The 21,156-nt window shown below is 39.3% G+C and overlaps 1 long non-coding RNA gene and 1 pseudogene across 1 annotated transcript in view; one reads left to right on the forward strand and one right to left on the reverse strand.

Annotated features, from left to right (window-relative positions):
- LOC143644503 (uncharacterized) overlaps window positions 1-21,156 on the reverse strand; it is a 47,966-nt gene that overhangs the window by 19,452 nt on the left and 7,358 nt on the right. The gene's annotated exons all lie outside the window — the stretch shown is intronic.
- On the forward strand, window positions 11,220-11,727 carry LOC143678229 (peptidyl-prolyl cis-trans isomerase A pseudogene; annotated as a pseudogene).

The raw sequence follows: 21,156 nt of genomic DNA on the forward strand, positions 1-21,156 counted from the left end.
TTAATCTCCCTGTTTGCTGTCCTAATCACTGCCTCTGTGGTGAACATTGTTGTCTAAAGCTTGCCTGCCATCCATTTCCTTTTCTTAGAAAGCAGAGGAGCTTGTGTTTAACCCTACGTGGGTCTGATACCAAAGTCCAGGTGCTTTCTGCTATGTGACACTTGTTCCTGTAGAGCATCTTCAGGAGTGGGGTGAGGGTGGGGTTAGGGAAATGTGGTTGCAGCACTTAGACCGTGACTAACAGATAGGGAGGCCTTAGAAAAGGTAGAAGCAATTGTGATTCCAGGGGTATGTAAATGTGGTTCTATACACCTTCAACTGTGATGGTGAAAACCAAAGAAATAATTGAATATTTGAATATTAGCAATTGAAACTTATTTTGTTAATGAAAGTTCTTTAAAAATAAAAAATACATATATTATGTGATATCATGCCAGTAGCAGAGCAGGGCTTGCAAACACCTTTGCATCGTGATGCATATCGAAGATGTGGTACACTGGGGTAAATGGAGAGGAATCAGAGTCCTGGTCAAGGTTGCTACAGGTGCAGAAGACCTCCACCTGGGACAGCCAACCCAGACCTTTCCTAGCCTCTGCAAGAGCTGTCCCCGTTCCACAAGATACCAGATGGAATATTCTAGTATATATCTAAGATGTATCCAACACGTGATCGGCACTATGACTACTTGTACTGTTATGACGAGAAATTGATAATCAAGTTGGCTCTTTATTGCATGAAGCAAGGACTGTTTGTAGGTTAAGAAGGATTTTTGGCATTCTCTCTATCTAGAGCCTCAGTCTTAACATTTCCTGCTAACTGCATCTGAAGCATTTCATTTCTCCTTATAGAAAAGCAATAGCCCTCAACTTCCAGAGGTAATCACTTCAGGTACAACTTCAGACCCTTTTGGCAATACAAATTAGATCTTCTTGGGAGATCTTAGTAGACACTTGCTGTTTATTTTGCCCAGTGTCATCCCTCAGGCCTGGCTTTCTTTTACAAGCTGCCCCTTGCCTCTTTCTGAAAAAATTTCTTCTTCAAACCATCGGTATAACTGTAATAGGAACAGCAATGTTACAATAACTCAACCTCTGGTTCATTGGTTCAGATGTGGGCTCTTGGTCCAAACTGGACTAAAAGTGAGAAAAAAAGTCAGATAACTTTCCACACTAGAAGCTGTAAAGCTTTTGCAGACTCCTTCAGATCATGTGGACAAGTCAGGGGCAACCAGAGAAGTGGAAACCAAGAGAAAATTAAAATAAATCAACCAGAGTTACAGAGAAAAGCAAGACAAGAGAAGGAAACAAAAATCTTCATGGCATGTGAGTCTCTGAATCCAGTTGTCCATGAGGCATAGTCACTTCCTGTCCTGAAACTGTGCGAGATACCTTGGAACCTTTATAATAAATTCCCCATTTTGCTCAAGCTTCTTTGTAACAGCTTGCTGTCACTTACAACCAAAAGAGACATCCAAGCTGTTGGAAATCTCAGTCCTGTTATTTCCCATTAAATACATCTGTAAGTCAGCAGCATTCTATTTCTCTTTATAGAGAAACAGCAGCCACCATCTGCTAGAGGCAACATATTTTAGGGAGGACTTCAGAACTTCATAGCAACACAAATTAATTCTTCGTAGATATATTCAGTCTGAGAGAATTAAGTGCTTTGATGCCTTCATATCTTGATGTCTTCATAGAACACAACTGCCACACAAGCCTGAAACTCTCCAAAACACATGCAGGTATTTGAGTTTAGAAAAATGGGAAATTGGGCAGCAGATAATGTGACTTCTCTGGGTATGTGTGTGTATGTTGCAGAGTGAAGGGGAGAGATAGTATATTCAGTGGAAGGTCCAGCTCATTAATTATACTGATGAAGGTACCAGATCCCGAAATGAAACAAACCTAAGAAAGGTCAAGAGCAAACAGAGCTAGAAAAGACTTATTTCATCCATTCAATCAGAAAATTCTGATTGAGAGTCATCCCAATCTCAGACACTGTACTACATTTTAGGTAAGTTCATATTCTCTTTTTCAACACATTTGCTGACCCCTTTTCTTGTATTAGATGACATGCATGCTGGTTTGAAAGGATTATGTACCTAGAAAAGCCATGTTTTAAGCCTGATCCAATCTTGTGGGGGCAACCATCACCTTTAATCCCTACTCAATAATGTAGGCTGGAATCTTTTGATTAGATTATCTCCACGGAGATGTGGCACACCCAATTGTGGGTATTAATTTTTTGATTAGAGGGAGATGTGACTCTACGCATTCCAGGTGGGTCCTGATTAGTTTACTGGAATCATTTAAAAGAGGAAGCACTTTGGAGAGGGCACAAAGCCACAACAGAGGAGAACCACAAGAAACATAAACCCCCATGCAGCCAGAGTCCTTTGGAGATTGTGCCAGTATGAAAGAATTTATGTACCCTAGAAAAGCCATGCTTTAATCCTGATCCAATCTTGAGAGAGCATTTCTTTTAACCCTTACTCAGCACTATAGGTTAGAAACTTGATTAGATTATCTCCACGGAGATGTGACTCACCCAGTTGTGGGTATTAACCTTGATTAGAGGAAGATGTGACTCCACCCATTCCAGGTGGGTCTTGATTAGTTTACTGGAATCCTTTAAAAGAGGAAGTATTTTGAAGAAAGCTTGAGAATGATGGGAGAGTCTCAAGAGAGAGCCATGAAAACCAAGAGAGTCCATGAAGCCAGAGAACTTTGGAGATGAAGAAGGAAAACACCCCAAGGGAGCTTCATGAAAGAAGAAGCCTGGAGAGAAAGCTAGCAGACATCACCATGTACACTATGTGCCTTTCTAGTTGAAAGAGAAACCCTGAACTTCATCAGCCTTCTGGAACCAAGGTATCTTTCCCTGGGTGCCTTAGATTGGACATTTCTATATCCTTCCTTTAATTTGGACATTTTTCATGGCCTCAGAACAGTAAACCTGCAACTTATTTAATTCCCCCTTTTAAAAGTCATTTCATTTCTGGTATATTGCATTCTGGCAGCTTGCAAACTAGACCAGATATAAAGACAGAAAATGCCCCTGAGCTTCATGAAGCAAGAAGCCTGGAGAGAAAGCTAGCAGATATTGCCATGTTCACCATATGCCTTTCCAGTTAAGACTGAAACCCTGAATGTCACTGGCCATCTTGAATCAAGGTATCTTTCCCTGGATTCCTTAGGTTGGACATTTCTATAAACCTGCTTTTATTGGGACAATTTCATGGCCTTAGAACTGTAAATTTGTAACTTAAACTCCCCTTTTAAAAGCCATTCTGTTTCTGGTATATCTCATTCCAACATCTAGCAAACTAGAACAATGTGTAAGTTACTTTGGAAAGTAGAACCTTAAGGATAAGATAAGGGGGGAGAATGCTTAATACTTATAACTATAGCTACCACATATTGAGTGCATATCATAATGGCCCTATCATCTTGATGAAAAGCTGTAGATAGTGCACAAAGGTTGCCATATATGAAATCCCTACCCTATTTGTTCAGCCACCCTAGTGGAATTTAGGGCAACATGGCAAGCTTGGAACATGCTCTGTGAAGCCAGAATTGTCCGGCCTTAAGGCCCTACTCAGTTAGTTACTGCTGTGTGCCCTAGGACTAGTTACTTGAACTCTCTGTGCTCTGTTTCTTCATTTGTGATATGAAGATACCAACAGTGCTGACCTCATATGGTCATTGCAAGAATTAAACAAGCTCCTCCATTTAAGCTATTAAAATGTTAACTAGAATGTTACCAGCACTTACATAATACATGCTGATACTTTATTGTTGTTACCACAATAAATATCCAGTGCCAAGTACAATGCCAATTACTGCACATATATCACCTCATTTAATCTTAATTGACTTTCCCAATGGTAAGTGCAGGGTAGAGATCCAAATCCTGAGCATTCCAACCTCAAAGAGTACACTTCTCCCACACACACACATTAATCAGAGGTACAACACTGAGAAACACCAGACAGGAAGCATGAAGTCAATTGTACAAGAAGCTGTGTGGATATCTGAATCACCTGGGATACTTAGCTGGAGGATTTCCAGCTCCCACTCAGAAACCTTAATCAGCAGGTATTGAATGGATTGTGGAAACCTACAATATTGACAACCACCTCAGGGCCTCTGCCAAAAGGGGAGTTGCAATTTGATTGATCCAGATTCAGATCTGAGGTTCAGAGACTGGGCTGGTCCCACAGGGCTTCCTGGAGGTGGCAGTGCCAATCTCTACCCTGAAGGAGGTGAATCATCAAAACCAAGGGGAGTGGAATAGTTCAGGCAGATCAATAGCCTGAGCAAAAGTGGAGAGCTCGAAAAGGTATAGAAAACCAAGGGAGTACTGAGAGGACTGCCGTTGCTGTTGGGGCAAGAAGAGGAAATAAATCAGGAAAAGAAGGTGGGGATGGGAGCTTGGAGGGACCTAACACCATACTGAGGTCTATGCAGTGTGATCATCATCCTCAGGCAGCCATGTCCATTTTGGGTGGCTGCTTCATTTCTTTAAATCGATGATGCATTCTTTAGCTTCCTAAATGCCCCCCACTTTGCCTCTTGATTCTCTACAGTCCACCCCAAACAGTAACACCTAATCAACTGAAATAATATAAATCAAACCCTATCTCTCCCCTAAGTAATGAATCCCAGCTGCCCTAGAGACCAAACCCAGACACCTCACTACAGAGGATGAAACCCCAGCTCCTGCTGCCTGACCACCCTCATCTTTCAAACCCGCCTGTTTTCAGTGTTCAATAGGCTACAGTCTCTGGCCCGAACTTTCTCTTCATTGAACACCAATCCTAGTCTTCTGCGAGTGTGGGAGTGGTTATTTAAGCATGTGATCAAAGATTCATCCACCTACCTCCCGTGCCCTCTTTTCCAGGTTGCCATCTTGTTTTCTTTCATGACATTTTATCACCAACCATCATTATCTTCTTTATCTGTTGTATGGTCTGCCCCCCTGCCACCACCAGGAGTAAGTACTAAGGGAGCAGGAACAATGCATGTTTTAGTCACTATTCTATCTCCGGCACCTAACACAGTGCTTAAAACCTAGTACATGCTTGTTGCATGAGCGAGTAATGATAGTGATGACAAAAACAGTGGAGAAGTGATGGAAGTTGTGGGTTAAAAAAAAAAGAACTTTAATATCTCCTGGTTGTTACTGTAACTATGATGATTCTCCTTATTAGGATCCTTTATAAAATTTAAGACACTGACTCTGTTTTTTGTTATGTTAATGGAATGTAATTAACTAATGATGTCTGACTTCCAACTATCTTGGGCCAGTCTACTAACCTTCTCCCAGCAGCTCAAATAGCTCTAATATATGAGAATGCATTTACAATTATTCTGGCAAAAAGAGTTAATTAACAGCATACTTAATCATATGTTCTGAGCTCTCATATATCAGCATTGGATGTCATTTTCATTAATATACTCCAATATTTATATTTCTTAAGACTAAAAGAGTGTGGCTAATGGGGCAGAGAGGAAGAGATCATTTTCCTGCTGAACAATGTCCATATGATTAAGTACTCAGACTGTGGTAAAAAAATGAATGCAGCAACCTCTAAATCCTTTCAATACAGACAAATGAACGTATTTTTCATAACATCAGTGCTGCAACTTAAGGCAAGCAGGTGGGATCACTGTGACTTTGCTTGTGCATGTTAGATTTACAATGCAATGCACCAAGCAGGGAGAGATGCTATGACACATTGATAAACAAGCTGAAATAATATCATTTGCACTACATCATCTGAATGCTGGAGCCTACAGATCATTCCAAAAATTACCCTGGACAAATACATTATAAGCCTGAAAGGATCTGCTATCAGTGCAGTGAGAGCTGGCCTCATCTGATTCAGGTTGGCGATGTATAAGGGAGGGTTTTCCAGACTCAAACTTAGGAAAATATCATTTCTAATTGGAGGTTTTGACATTTAAATCTGTCACCAGTGTTGCTGCTCATCTTAATTACAGAATTTCTTTTACTTTATTTTGTTTGTTTAATTGCATATTGAATCATAAGAATTGCAAGCTTACCTGGCAAGGTGGGCAGAACCATTGAAGGATACTTGACATGTCCAAGAGGAACAACCAAAAATTCTACATCTCATTGGAAATTCACAGAAGGTGAAAACTTGAAACTAATCAAAGCAAAAATGAAAGGCCAACATTCTTTGGTTCCCCCTCCTCCCCCAGCCCCTCTTCCCTCTATATTGCTTCTTATAAAGAGAATCCTAAAGCAACTTTATATTGAAGTTTCACATGGATGAAAATAAATTCAGGTAAAAGCCATTTAAGCAGAAGGCCATTTGTTTCATCTGTCTTTTCCCAGCAGGTAAATTTACTAAAGTTTATAACCATCTAGAAAAAGAATCAGGTTTTTAATGATGTTTTAAAAAAAAAAAATCCCTCAAACTGCAGGTATCTTATCTTTCAGTTCTCTGACGCTAATCTTCTAAAATGCCTCCAAGTCTAGAGTAGACCTGGGCTGGTATGAAAACAAAACTAAACAAACAAACAAAAAATATGGAATATGATTTTTCCTCTAAACCATAATTAAGGCATGACAATTCCATTTCTTTAAGCTTACATTTGTTCATTTATTTTTTCAACATTTATTGAGCCCCTATGTGCCAGTCAGCCACTGAAGATACAGCAGTTAAAAACACAGACCAAATCCCCTACCTTTGTAGAAATTACATTTTAGAAAGAGAGAGATAGATAATAGACATAATAAATGAATAAATAGATGTTATAAGGTGCCAAGTGCTATGGAAGGAAGGGAGGGAAGGAGGGAGAAAAGAAAGGGAAAGGGAGAGAGGAGTGAAAGGGGCTGGGGGTGGCAATAGCAAAGGCAGGAGAGCATTTTGTAATGGTTGGTGAGTTGTCTATTGCTCTGTAAAAAAATTACCCCCAAACTCAGCAGCTTAAAACCACAAGCACATATCACTCTTCCCAGTTTCTGAGGCTCAGGAATTCCAACACAGTTTAGCTGGGTGATTCTGGCTCAAGGTCTCTCGCAAGATTGTTATCAAATGGTCAGCTATGACCACAATCATTTTAAGGCTCAAATAGTCTCAAAAAATCTGCTTGCAAGCTCACTTATATTGTTGGAAGACCTCAGATATTTGCTGGCTCTTGGTCAGAGATATTTCTTCCATGTGATTTTTTTTTTTTTTTTTTTTTTTTTTTTTTGCCTCTTACATACCATCCATGATACACAGCAACTTTCCCCTTTTGGGGTAAGGTAGACTTTCTCAGAGAACCAGAGCACATGCTTTATGAAGTTTGGCTGATACTAAGTAGTGCGGTCCATCACACCCCAAATCAATAACAGTAGCAGTTACCATTTCTTAGGGCTACTATTGGGCAAACACTGTGCCCATTCATTCATTAGCATTATACAATTTGATCATAAAAACACTCTATGAGGGACAATTACTCCATTTTATAATTGAACAAACTGAAACCTAGACCTGTGAAGTTCTGTCCATGGTCACGTGGTGCTTCAGTTTGCTAAAGCTGCCAGAATTCAATATACAAGAAATGAATTAGCTTTTACAAAGGCAATACATTAGGTTACAAATTTACAGTTCTAAGGCATGAAATGTCTGAATTAAGGCATGAAGAGGAAGATACCCTCTGTCATGGTTAGGGACAGGTGTCAACTTGGCCAAGTTGCGGTACCTGTTCATCTGATTGGGCAAGCGCTGGCCTGTCTGTTGCAATGAGAACATTTCATAGGATTAGGTCATGATCACGTCAGCTACATCCACAGCTGATTCCATTTGTAATCAGCCAAAGGGGAGTGTCTTCTGCAATTAGTGATGCTAAATCCAATCATGGGAAGCCTTTTAAGGAGGACTCAGAGGAGACAGGTTCCATTCCTGCTTTGGCTGGTGAGCCTCTCCTGTGGAGTTCATCCAGGCCATCCATTGGAGTCATCGGCTTCACAGCCTGCCCTGTGGATTTTGGACTCTGCGTTCCTACGGTCACGTGAGACACTTTCATAAATTTTATATTTGCAAGTGTTCCCTGTTGATTCTGTTTCTCTAGAGAGCCTTAACTAATACACCCTCTCTGAGAAAAGGCTGCTGGCATCCAGGTTCCTCTCTCACATAGAAAGGCACGTGGCAATATCTGCTGGTTCTTCTCCCTTGGTTACTTCTTTCAGTGTCTTTCTCCAGATATCTTCTCTCCCTTATCCTCATAAAGGACCGCAGTAAAGAAATGAAGATCCACCCTGAATGGGCTGGGTCACATCTCAATTGAACCAAAAAGTCCCACCTACAATAGGTCTGTCCCCACAGGATGGATTAAAAGAACATGGTCTTTTAAGCGGTACATAAAGCTCCAAACCAGCACACATCACTAATAAATATTGGAGCTGGAACTCCAAAATTAATTAATAGTTGTTTCAGTTTGCTAAAGCTGTCAGAATACAATATACCAGAAATGAATTAGCTTTTACAAAGGCAACTTATTACATTACAAATTTACAGTTCTAAGGCCATGAAAATGTCCAAATTAAGGCATCAATAAGAGAATACCTTCACTGAAGAAAGATCAATGGTCTCCAGGGTTCCTCTATCATGAGAAAGTACACAGCATCTGCTGGTCCCTTGCTCCTACTCTGTCACTCTCAGCCTCTGTTTCCAATGGCTTTCTTGCTGATATATCTGGGTCCTTGCTTGCTTCTCCAGGGATACCTCTCTGAGCTCTCTATGCCCAACAGGTCTGCTCTCAGCATTTTCAGGACATCTTTCTCAATCTGTATCCTTAATTTGGTGCCCCCTCTCTGATCTCTGTATCACCTCTAGGCTCTCTCTGTTATTCTGAATTGCATTCTCTTCATAGTGGACTCCTATGAAGGATTAAGACCCACCTTAAATTGGGAGTCACTTCTTCATGGAAACAACCTAATCAAAAGATCCCACCAAACAACAGGTCTGCCCCCACAAGATGGCAGGAAGCAGGGCAAGATGGCGACATAATAGGTATAGAATTTAGTTCATCTTCCAGAGCAGCTAGTAAATAGCCAGGGCCTGTATGAAACAACTGTTGGGGGGACATCAGTGACAGTACACACAGTGTGCACCAGTCTGGAGCAGGTGGAATGGCTGAGATCCTATGCAGAACTGTAAATCTCCCAAGCAATGGAGGCCAGTGTCCCTCTTCCATGGGCACAGCAGGCTGGTTCCCCAAGGAGGAAGGAAACAGACTTTATTAGTAACAAGGAAGCTCCAATTATGAATTAACTAACAAATTCTGACTGCTGAAAACAGGCCTGGAGCACCCAAGCTCCAATTATGAATTAACTAACAAATTCTGACTGCTGAAAATAGACCTCGGGCACAATAAACTTGAAGAAGCATTAAAGGAACCCATAGTTTTTGCCCTGGCAGAGAGGAGGCAGGGGCTGATGGAAAAAAAAATCAGAGGCTTTTTGAGCTGGACAGCACAAAATACCAGAAAAGGTATGGAACCCAAGAAAAGGGGGCACATAGAACCTGAGAACACATAGAGCCATGTAATAATGCTAGCTCTTGTTTGGCAAACCTGGAGAGTGGAGGTCCAGATCTGAAAAGCATTTTTTTTTTTTTTTTTGCTTAACTTCTTAACAGCTCATTAGGTAGAACTGCTAGCACTCTTGGGCTCCAGCATTGCCCCGTGTAGTTAAGGCATGTCTGAGAGACAAAGTAAATAGTCAGGTGGATGATTCCCTAAAGGAAGATCCCCAAGAAAAGGGGGGCAGGGCCCAGATCAAGTGTAATCCCTCCTTCAGAGAATCCCAGCCTCAGGGGCTGGAAAACAGAAGCAATCAAAGTCTGCTTACTACCTCAACCTCAGTCTTAACCATGACCCTGCCAGGGAGAAGTTGCTGAAATTAAAGGCATCAAATCAGTTTACCTTGGTGGGAAGCTGCAGGCAGACAAGTGTCACATACTGGAAAGTAAATGAAAAGCACAAAACCTAGAGGATTTATAGGAAAATCTGACACCTGCTTGGTTTCACCCTCAAGGAAACCTGATACTGGCTAATCTCTCCTCATGAGATATGGACCTGTCTGTTCTGGGAAAATCTGAATGGGGTTCATCATATATGAAGAGTACCTCCTCAGAAAAAGTACTCCATAGAAACAGATAAATAAAAACTGAAAAATTCTGATCAGTTAAACAGAACTTTTGCTAGAGGTCTAGAATAAGTTGAACTGAATATCAAACAACAGACAGAGAACAAAGCCATCCAACAAGAAAACCCTAGGTAAAAGAGTGAAAACAACTTCCACAATAAACTAATTAAGGAAATCAAAATGTCTAGAGGCCAGCAAAAAGAAAACAATCAGACTAGGAAAATCAAAGATATGGACCAAAGGAACAAACCAAACAGTTCAGATGAAATACAGGAGTTGAAACGACTAATTCAGGATGTTCTAACAGACATGCAAAATCTCATCAAAAATCAAATCAATGGTTGAGGACGATATAAAGAAAACATTAGGCAAACATAAAGAAGAACTTGAAAGTTTGATAAAACAAATTGCAGAACTTATGGGAATGAAAGGCATAATAGAAGTGATGAAAAACATTGGAGGCTTAAACAATAGATTTGAAGAGACAGAAAAATGGGTTAGTGAACCAAAGGACAGGACATCTGAAATCAGACACACAGAAGAAAATATAGGGAAAAGAATGGTAAATTATGAGTAGATTCTCAGGAAATTGAATGACAACATGCAGCATAAGAATATACATGTTATGAGTGTCCCAGAAGGAGAAGAGAAGGGAAAAGGAGCAGAAAAATAAATGGAGGAAATAATCAGTAAAAATTTCCCATTTTTTATGAAAAAAATAACATTACAGATCCAAGAAGTGCAGTGTTTCCTAAACAGAATAGATCTGAATAGACATACTCCAAGAATCTTATGACTCAGATTGTCCAAAGTCAAAGACATAGAGAGAATCTTAAAAGCAGCAAAAGAAAAGCAATCCATCACATAGAATGGAAGCTCAATAAGACTGTGTGTGGACTTCTCAGCAGAAACCATAGAGGCAAGAAGGAAGTGGTATGATGTATTTAAGATTCTGAAAGAGAAAAACTGCCAATCAAAAAAATATACCCAGCAAAACTGTCCTTCGAAAATGAGGGGGAGGCAGATGCCACTGCCACAGTTCCCTGCCCACAGCCATGGACAAACCCATCATGTTCTTTGACATTACCACTGATGGAAAGCCTTTGGGCTGTGTCTCCTTGGAACAGTGTGCAGACAGAATTCCAAAGATAGCAGAAAATTTTCATGCTCTGAGCACTGAGGAGAAAGAATTTGGTTTTAATGATTTTGATTTTCACAGAATTGTTCCTGGATTTATGTGCCAGGGCGGTGACTTCACATGCCACAGTGGCAATGGTGGCAAGTCCATCTACAGGGAGAAGTTTGATGATGACAACTTCATCCTGAAGCATATGGGTCCTGGCATCTTGTTCCCTGGCCACAGCCAACACAAACAGTTCCCAGTTTTTCATCTGCACTGCTAACTGAGTATTGGATGGCAAGCACATGGTCTTTAGCAAGGGGAAAGAGGGCATGAATATTGTGGAAATCATAGAGCACTTTGGGTCTAGAAATGGCAAGACCAGCAAGAACATCGTTATTGTCGACTGTGGACAAATAAAGTTGATTTGTGTTTTGTCTTAATCACCAGACCATTACTTCTGTAACTTAGGATAACATCTCACCTCCCCTGTTCTGCTTCAACATCCTATCATTGTGCTCTCACTGCAGTTCTTTTGGTTCTGCATTATCTTCCAAATCCAGCTGGAATTCAGAGTTAAGTTTATGATTATGAAATAAACTGAAAAAAATTTTTTAAAGAGGGGGAGATTAAAATATTTTCATATAACCACTGAGAGGATTTGTGACTAAGAGGCATCATCTACAAGAAATACTAAAGGGAGAAGTATAGGCAGATAGAAAAAAGACAGGAGAGAGAAGTGTGGAAAAGAGTGTAGAAGTGAAGACTATTAGTAAAGGTAAAAAATAGAAAAAAATAGATAAGGCATATAAAATCCAAAAGACAAAATGGTAAAAGAATGTACTCACTTTACAGTAATAACATTAAATGTTAGTGGATTAGATGCCCCAATCAAAAGATATAGACTGGCAGAATGGATTTAAAAAGAGGACCCATCTACAAGGCAGTCTACAGGAGACTCACTTTAGACCCAAAGACAAAAGTAGGTTGAAAGTGAAAGGCTGGAAGAAGATATTTCATGCAAACAATACTCAGAAAAGAGCAAGGGTAGCTATACTAATAACCAAAAATTTAGACTTCAAATGTAAAACAATTAAAAGAGACAAAGAAGGACACAAAAGGAACAATTCAAGAATAAGATAAAAGAATCATAAATATTTATGCACTGAGCCAGAGTGCTTCAAAACACATACATCAAACACCGACAACACTGAAGGGAGAAGTAGACACCTCTATCATAATAATTGGAGAGTTCAATTCCCCAGTCCCACCAATGGACAAAAGATCTAGACAGAGAATCAATAAGGAAACAGAGATTTTGAATAATACAATAAGTGAAGTAGACGTAACAGATATTTACAGAACATTATACCACACAAAGCAGGATACACATTTTTCTCAAGTGCTCACGTATCATTATTTTTTTTTAAAAACTTTTTTCATTGTATAGTATAACTTACATACAAAGCAAAGAAATAAAAAAGCAATAGTTTACAAAGCACTCGTCAACAAGTGGTTACAGGAGAAATTCCGGAGTTTGTCATGGGCTGCCATACAATCCTCTCATATATTTCCTTCTAGTTACTGCAGAATATAGGAGGCTAGAGGGCTTAAATATTTTTTTATCATCACAAATGACTTTTTTTGTTGGCTATAAGTGTTTTTCATATATTCCCTTTATCATATTGAGGTAGTTACCCTGACCTTTGATTCCTACCTTTTGGAGTGTTTTTATCAGAAAAGGTTGCTGAATTTTGTCTAATGCTTTTTCAGCCTCAATTGAGGAGATCATGTGATTTTTCCCTTTTGATTTGTTAATGTGCTGTATTATATTAATTGATTTTCTGGTGTTGAACTGTCCTTGCATTCCTGGTATAAACCCCACTTAGTCATAGTGTATAATTCTTTTAATGTGCTGTTGGATTTGATTTGTTAATATTTTATTGAAAATTTTTGCATCTCTGTTCATTAGGGAGATTGGCCTGCAGTTTTCCTTTCTTATAGCATCTTTATCCAATTTTGGCATTAAAATTATATTAGCTTCATAAAATGAGTTAGGTAGAGTTCATTTTTCCTCAATTTTTGTGAAAAGTTTGAGCAGGATTGGTGTTACTTATTTCTGGAATGTTTGATAAAATTTCCCTGTGAAGCCATCTGGGGCTTTTCTTTGTAGGAAGATTTTTGATAACTGATTGAATCTCTTTACTTGTGATTGGTTTGTGGAGCTCTTCCATTTCTTCCTGAGTCAAAGTGTAACCTGTTTGTGTGTCTCCAAGACTGTGTCCATTTCATCTAAGTTGTCTAGTTTGTTGGTGTATAGTTGTTTATAGTATCCTATTATAATTTCTTTTATTTTTTCAGGGTCTGTGGAAATGCACCCCTTCTCATTTCTGATTTTGTTTATTTACATGCTCTCTCTTTTTTTCTTTGTCGGTCTTGCTAGTGGCCCATCAATTTTATTGATTTTCTCAAAGAGCCAACTTTTGGTTTTATTGATTCTTTCTATTGTTCTTTTGTTCTGCCATTCATTTATCTCTGCTTTAATCTTTGTTATTTCTCTTCTCTTATTTGCTTTGGGGTTAGTTTGCTGTTCTTTTTCAAGTTCCTCCAGGTTTGCTGTTAAGTCCTCGATTTTTGCTCTTTCTTGTTCTTTAATATAGGCATTTAAGACAATAAATTTCCCTCTCAGCACAGCCTTTGCTGCATTGCATAAGTTCTGATAAGTGGTATTCTCATTTTCATTCATCTCCAGATAGGTACTGATTTCTCCCTCAATTTCTTTTTTGACCCACTGGTTGTTTAAGAGTGTGTTATTTAATCTCCATATATTTGTGAATGTTCTCGTTCTTTGGTGGTTATTGAGTTCCTCCTTCATCCCATTGTGATCAGAGAAGGTGTTTTGAATAATTTGAATATTTTTAAATTTATAAAAACCTGTTTTGTGCCCCAGCATATGATCTGTCCTGGAGAATGTTCCCTGAGCACTACAGAAGAATGCATAACCTTGTACTTCAGGGTGGAATTACCTATATTTGTCTTTTAGATCCAATTCATTTATCAAGTCATTTAACTTCTCTATTTCCTTGTTGATCTTCTGTCCAGTTGTTCCATCTACAGAGGAGAGTGGTGTATTGAAGTCTCCTACTAGTATTGTTCAAACATTTATTACTCCCTTCAGTTTTGCCAATGTCTGTCTCATGTACTTTGGAGCTCCTTGATTGGGAATGTTCTGGTATGCTAGCTGCTGGAATGCAACATGCCAGAGACGGACTGGCTTTTAATAAAAGGGGATTTATTTTGTTAGTTCTTCAGAGGAAAGGCAGCTAACTTTCCACTGAGGTTCTTTTTTACGTGGGAAGGCACAGGATGGTCTCTGCTGGCCTTCTCTCCAGGCCCCTGGGTTCCAACAACTCTCCCCAGGGTGACTTCTTTCTGCATCTCCAAAGGCCTGGGCTGAGCTGAGAGTGCTGAGATGAAGAACACCAAGCTGCTTAGGCTGTGCTACATTATGCTCTCTCATTTAAGCACCAGCCAATTAAGTCAAACATCATTAATTGCAGCAGGCACACCTTCTAGTCGACTACAGATGTAATTAGCAACAGATGAGGTTCATGTACCATTGGCTCAAGTCCTCAGCAACAGAACTAGGTGCCTTCACATGGCCAAGTTGACAACTGAATCTAACTACCACAGGGAGCATAAACATTTATGATTGTTATATCTTCTGAGTGAATTGACCCTTTAATTAGTATATACTGTCCTTCTTTGTCTCTTATGATATCTTTACATTTAAAGTCTATTTTGTCCGATATTAGTATAGCTACTCCTGCTTTCTTTTGGTTACAACTTGCATGAGACATCTTTTTCCATCCCTTCACTTTCAATCTATTTGAAATCTTGTGTCTAAAATGAGTCTCTTGTAAGTAGCATATAGCTGGATTATGTTCTTAATCTATTCTGCCAATCTATCTTTTAACTGGTAAGTTTAGTCTGTTGACATTCAAAATTATTACTGAAAAGGCATTTCTTGATTCCACCACCTTATCTTTTTTATTTTATCAGATTTATATATTCTTTTCCCTCTTTCTCTTTGTATTAATTAAATCACCCTTAGTGGTACTCTTCAATTATGTGCCCTCCTCCAGACCTCCCTCTCCTGTCTTTGTTTTTCAGCTGGCAGATCTCCTTTTAGTATTTCTTGTAGGGCCAGTGTCTTGTTGACAAATTCTTTCAGGACTTCTTTGTCTGTGAAAACTTTAATCTCTCCCTCAAATTTGAAGGACAATTTGGCTGGATACTGAATTCTTGGCTAGAAGTCTTTCTCTTTCAGGATATTGAATATATCAAACCACTGCCTTTTCACCTCCAGGGTGTTAGTTGAGTAGTCTGAAGTCAGTCTTATTTGATTTCCCTTGTATGTAATAGATTGTTTTTCTCTTGCTGCTTTCAGGATTTTCTGCTTCTCTTCAACATTTGACAGACTGATTAGTATGTGCCTTGGAGAAAGCCTATTTGGATTTATTCTGTTTGGAGTTCTTTGGGCTTCTTTGACTTGTATATTTATGACCTTTATGAGGGTTGGGAAGTTTCCCCCATTATGTCCTCAACTATACTTCCTAGCCCTTTACTCCTCTCTTCTCCTTCTGGGACACCAGTGATTCTTATATTTGTGCACTTTGTTTTGTCTATCATTTCCTTGAGCTCCCATTCAGTTTTTTCCATCTTTTTTGCCATTTGCTGATTTGAGTCTTCAAAGTCAATTATCCTGTCCTCTATATCACTTATTCTTTCTTCTGTCTCTTCAAATCTGGTGTTGTTACTTGATCAACAGAGGCTTTAATCTCTGTGATTTCCACTATTTTTCAATTTATTCTTTCAAATTCCTCTTTGTGTTCTTCTACTGTCTTCTTGAGCTCCATTACTATCCCATTTATTTTATTAAGTAGAGTTGTATGAACATCTTTGATTAGTTGTTTCAATGTCTGTGTTTCCTCTGGTCTTTTAATTTGGTCATTAAGCAGGGCTATATCTGTCTGCATTATGATATGCTTAGTGATCTTCTGCTGTCTTCATCACATATAAATATCTTGATTGATTTACTTTGGGTGTTGATCTCTTTTAGTAGTCTAAGGCCTTGTGTTTGCAGGATGGTTGTACAGCAGGGAGCAGGGCACGGGTGGAGCACTCAGTATGGTGATTTGTTTCAGGGCAGGTATGGGCACAGGGGATTATGCTGATACTTGTGAACATGGGCGCCTAATGGCCAGGGAGGATGTTGCTGTGTGGCTGCACTGGTCTGGGTGGTCTAACTCTGGTGTGCTTTGGTCTAAGGCATGGGGCCCTCTGTGTGCATGCGTAGAGCTGTGGCAGCAGGTCAGCATTACACCTTCATAGACTGGGAGCAGACATGACCTGGCTGCTCAGGCACTTTCTCAGAGCTGGGAAGTGAGGCTGAAGACTGCACGCATGTGTGGTTCTAATGCTGTAAAATGTGGTTCCCAGAGCTGAATGACGTGACTGGGGGCCCATGCACATTTTGTGGGCCTGAGAGTGTGATAAATGGATGTGCCGAGCTTAGGGAGGGTGGGGTGAGGCTGTGTGACACTATGGACAGGGGGCAGGGGTAGCCTAGGTATGGAGGTTAATGCCCACAATCCTTATGCACTGGCAACATTCTGTAGGGAACAGGGAGAGAGAGGTAGTGCTTGGGAGGGTTGCAGGAATGGTAGTTTGAGCTGCCCTTGGGGTGGGTTGTGGGGCAGGTATGTGCACTGGGGGCTGGTAGGGTGAGGGCACCTGGAGCACGCGGAATGGGAGTGGGTGACAGGGTTCAGGTGTTTGGGGTGTGGGGTGAGTCGCCAGTCATGGGGCTGTGCTGGTGAGGATAGCGTGCCCAAGGAATGCAGCCTGGCTTACTTACTCATCCCATCTTCCCATCCATGCACTCTCGCAGGCTCCATGGCTCCGTGCCTCTGTGCCAGCCTCCAGCTTTCAGCTTCTCAGTTCCTTGGCCTCTGCAACAAGGGCTGCCACATGTGGTGCAGAAATCTCTCCCAGGTTAGCCACATTCCTGAATTGCCACCTCAGTCGCCCTCCTGCCCCTTCCTCATGTGTCATTCTTAAGGATAGACCATATGTTGGGTCACAAAGCAATTCTCAATAAATTTCAAAGATCGAATTTATACAAAACACTTTCTCGGCTCATATGAGATGAAGTTGAAAATCTAGCAGAGGGGGGCGGGCCGCGGTGGCTCAGCGGGCAAAGTGCTTGCCTGCTATGCCGGAGGACCTCGGTTCGATTCCCGGCCCCAGCCCATGTAACGAAAACGGAGAAACAAAATACAATAAAACAAGAAAATGTTTAAAAGTTGTTTCCCTTTCTTCCTCTCTTCCTTCCTTCCTTCTCTCTTTCTTTCCTTTAAAAAAAAAAAAAAAAAAAAAAAAAAAAAAATCTAGCAGAGGGAAAGAAAATTCACCAATATGTGGAGGCTAAACAACACAGTCTTAAACAACCAGTGGGTCAAGGAAGAAATTACAAGAGAAATAAGTAAATATCTTGAGGCAAATTAAAACACAAGATATCAAAATGTATGGGATGCAACAAAAGCAGTGCTGAGAGGGATATTTGTTGCCTTAAATGACTATATTAAAAAAGAAAAAAAGAGCAAAAATCAAGGAATTAATTGTCCACTTGGAAGAACTAAAGAAATAACAGCAAACTAACCCCAAAGCAAACAAAAGTAAAGAAATAATGAAGATCAGAGCAGAAATAAATGAAATTGAGAATATGAAAACAATAGAGAAAATCAACAAAACTAGAAGTTGGTTCTTTGAGAAAATCAATACACTTGATGGACCCTTAGCTAGGCTGACAAAAAAGAAAGAGACAGAGACAATGCAAATAAATAAAATCAGAAATGGAAGAGGGGACATAGCCACTGGCTCCAGAGAAATAAAAGTGGTAATGAGAGTATATTGTGAGAAACTATATGCTAATAAACTAGACAATGCTCATGAAATGGACAGCTTCCTAGAAAGGCATGAAGAACCAACACTGACTTGATAAGAAATAGATGGCCTCAACAAGAGAACTACAAATAAAGAGACTGAATCAATCATCAATAAGCACCCCAAAAAGAGGTCTAACCAGATGGCTTCACATGTGAATATTACCAAGCATTCAAGAAAGAATTAGTACCAATCCTGTTCAAACTCTTCAAAAAAACTGAAGAGCAGGGAAAGCCACCTAACTCATTCCATAAAGCCAACATCATCCTCATACCAAACCCAGACAAAGATATTATAAGAAATTAAAATTACAGACCAATCTCTTTAATGAATATAAATGCAAAAATCCTCACCAAAACATCTTTAAATTGAATACAGTAGCACATTAAAAGAATTATACACCATGACCAAGTAGGATTTATTCCAGGTATGCAAGACTGGTTCAACAACAACAAAAAAATCAATTAATGTAATACACCATATCAATAAATCAAAGTGGAAAACCCACATGATCATCTCGATTGATGCAGAAAAGTCATTTGACAAAATTCAACATCATTCTTCATGAAAACACTTTAAAGGATAGGAAATAAAGGAACTTTCTCAAGATGATAAAGGGAATAGATGAAAAAGCCACAGCTAACATCATTCTCAATGGAGAAAGTCTGAAAGCTTTCCCTCTAAGATCAGGAACAAGACAAGGATGCCCACTGTCACCATTATTATTCAACATTGTACTGGAAGTTCTAGCCAGAGCAATTAGACAAGAAAATGAAGTTTAAAACATCCAAACTGGAAAGGAAGAAGTAAAACTCTCACTATTTGCAGATGATATGATACTATATGTCAAAAATCCCAAAAACCCACAGCAAAGCTACTAGAGCTAATAAATGAGTACAGCAAAGTGGCAGGGTATAAGATTCACACCCCAAAATCAGTAGTGTTTCTATATACTGATAATGAGCAATCTGAGGAGGAAATAAAGATAATTCCCCTTGCAATAGCAACCAAAAGAATCACATATTTAGGCTTAAATTTAAGTATACAAAAGACCTATATATAGAAAACTACAAGAAATTGCTAAAAAAAATTCGTGGAAGACCAAAATAAATGGACGGGCATATTGTGTTCATGGATTGGAAGACTAAATATAGTTAAGATGGCAATTCTACCCAAATTGATTTATAGATTCAATGCAATACCAATTAAAATCCAAACCACTTACTTTGCAGAAACAGAAAAACCAATATTGGAAGGGCAGGGTGCCCCAAATAGCTAAAAATATCTTGAGAAAGAAAAATGAAGTGGGAGGTCTCATACTACCTGATTTTAAAGCATATTTCAAAGCTACAGTGGTCAAAACAGCATGGTATTGGCATAAAGCTAGAAATACTGACCGATGGAAGCAAATTGAGTGTTCAGAAATAGACCCTCTCATCTACAGACAATTGATGCTTGATAAGGCAGTCAAACCAACCCAACTGGAAAAGAACAGCTTCTTCAATAAATGGTGTTTGGAGAACTGGATATCCATATGCAAAAGAATGAAAAAGGATCCATATCTCACGCAACATTTAAACTCAAAATTAATCAAAGATCCAAATATTAGAGCTAAGACTATAGAACTTCTAGAAGAAAATATAGGGAAATATATATCTTGTGACAGGAAGTGATTTCCTAGACCTTACACCCAAAGCACAAGCAACGAAAAAAGAAATAGGTAAATGGGATCTCCTCAAATTTAAACACTTTCCAGCATCAAAGAACTCTTTCAGGAAAGTAAAAAGGCAGTCTACACAATGGGAGACCATATTTGGATCAGATACGGATTTAATATCCAGAATATATGAAGAGATTCTACAACTCAACAACAAAAAGGCAAATTCAATTTAAAAATGGGCAAAAGATATGAACAGACACTCTTCAGAAGAGGAAGTACAAATGGCTAAAAGGCACAGGAAAAGATGCTCAATTTCACTAGCTATTAGGGAAATGCAAATCAAAACCACAAAGAGATATAATTTCTCATCCACTAGAATGGCCATTACCAAAAACAAAAACAAAAACAGAAAACAACAAGTGCTGGGGAGGATGCGGAGAAAAAGGCACACTTATCCACAGTTGGTGAGAATGTAAAATGGTGCAACTGCTCTGGAAGGCAGTTTGGTGGTTCCTCAGGAAGCTAAGTAGAGAATTGTCATATGATCCAGCAATCCCATTACTAGGTACATAATCAGAGTAACTGAGGCATGGACACATACAGACATTTGCACACCAATGTTTACAGCAGCATTATTTGCAATTTCCAAGAGATGGAAACAGCCCAAATGTCCATTAACAGAGGAGTAGGTAAACAAGTTGTAGTGTATACATATGATGGAATATTATGCAGCTATAAGGCAGTATAAAGTCATAAAGCATATAATATAGATGAATCTTGAGGACATTAAACTGAAAGAAATTAGCCAGAAACAAAAAGACAAATACTGTATAGTCTCACTAATATGAACTAACATTAATGAATGAACTATGAGAAACAAAGTTAGGAACACGGTTATTAGAAGATAGAAAGAGAGTAGAGATTGGGAATTTGGTGCCGAAGGAATACAGAATTGCAAAATGACCAATTGTAAATATTCTGAAATGGATAGCACAATACTACCTGATGGTGGCACAATAATATAAGTATACTGAATGAAACTGAATGTGAGCATTATTGAAGGAGAGAGCTGGGGGCACGTATGACACCAGAACCAAAGGTAGAGGATGAAGACTGAGAGTATATAACTTAGAAATGCCTAGAGTAGACAATGATGATGATTAAATGTGCAAATATAGAAATATTTTTTGCATGGGGAAGAACA

This window comes from Tamandua tetradactyla, chromosome 1 (genome assembly GCF_023851605.1).
Source record: "Tamandua tetradactyla isolate mTamTet1 chromosome 1, mTamTet1.pri, whole genome shotgun sequence".
Lineage (NCBI taxonomy): Eukaryota > Metazoa > Chordata > Mammalia > Pilosa > Myrmecophagidae > Tamandua > Tamandua tetradactyla.